This window comes from Alligator sinensis, unplaced genomic scaffold, assembly GCF_000455745.1.
Source record: "Alligator sinensis unplaced genomic scaffold, ASM45574v1 scaffold258_1, whole genome shotgun sequence".
NCBI classification, from domain to species: domain Eukaryota; kingdom Metazoa; phylum Chordata; order Crocodylia; family Alligatoridae; genus Alligator; species Alligator sinensis.
The window spans coordinates 430,643-432,104 of record NW_005842784.1 but is presented as its reverse complement, the minus strand read 5'-3'; positions in this window follow the sequence as shown (position 1 = coordinate 432,104).

The window sequence follows — 1,462 nt, the reverse complement described above, 5'->3', positions numbered from 1 at the left end:
TTAATTTATATGCAGTTGGCGCCAAAGGCCAAGGCTATGCTTTAGGAACAGAAGTTTCCTGAAATAATCAACAAATTGTATTGCACTTAGACTCAATGACTGTAATCACTCCTCAGGTACACTCAAAAAGGATATCCCACCAAAGTAATCTGGAGCACCCCTATCAATGTTTAGTTCATTACAGCTTGCCACAATTCCAGCCAACTCAGTAGCAAAGTTTAGATGGCAAAATATTTCCATTATCCTCATATAGACCATGACAGCTGCAAATTATTTATGCATGACTAGCCACCCATTAATGCATAAAGATAGAAATGACAAAATTCCTGTTATCGATCTCCTTTTTGGTTCAGTCCACTTTTAAAAGCCCTCTCTCCCCATTTCCCCCTTCAGAAAATTACAGGAAGTAAATCCTTGGAATAAACCTGAAGCATTTCACAAAGATCTGCTGCTCTCTGCTGACCAAATGTAGGCATTACTGTCCTCTGCTCGGATTTGTATTCCTAATGTACCTTTCTCAAAATAAATTACCAAAAAACTCAGAAAGAGCACACTAAGAAAGCAACCATCAGTAACCTGGAACTGCCCTACCATCTATTAAAGGGTAGAAAACTCAACATGCAAATTTATAAATAGTTTTAAAAGATCTAGGTTACATCTCATGCTAAGGTTGGATACAGGTAACATCTTGTGCTTTAAGCATTTATTTCTGGGAATTAAGGGATGGAATTTGTTTGGCAGGCATTTCCCCTAAAGAAAATGTGAAACATAGTACACCTGATGATAATAATAACACCTGAGAAAATAATCAAAGAACACATTTGTGCAGGCCCAGCAGGGGAAACGATGCTGAGGGGAAACCAGCACGGGTTTGTCACAGGCAGATCCTGCCTGACAAACCTTGTAGCCTTCTATGAACAGGACACACTTTCTGGACATGGGAACCAAGGCTGATGTCATCTTCCTGGACTTTAGGAAGGCCTTCGACACAGTTTCGCACCCTATCCTCACTGGGAAGCTAGCAGACTGTGGAGTGGACGCCTACACGGTCAGGTGGGTGGCCAACTGGCTTAGGGAACCGCACCCGGAGAGTGGTGGTGGATGGTTCCTGCTTGGCCTGGAGGGAGGTGGGCAGTGGGGTCCCACAGGGTTCAGTCCTCGGACTGATATTATTTAATATCTTCATCAGCGATTTGGACGTAGGCATGGAGAGCACCCTCTCCAAGTTTGCTGATGATACCAAGTTATGGGGCAAAGTTAGTACACCAGAGGGCAGGAAGCAGATTCAGGCTGACCTGGACAGGTTGGATCAATGGGCAGAGAGAAATAGGATGCAATTTAATAAAGATAAATGTAAGGTACTCCACCTGGGAAGGAGGAACCCCCAGCACACCTATAGGTTGGGGAGTGTCCTACTCAGCAGCTCGGAGGCAGAGAGGGATCTTGGAGTCATAACTGACTC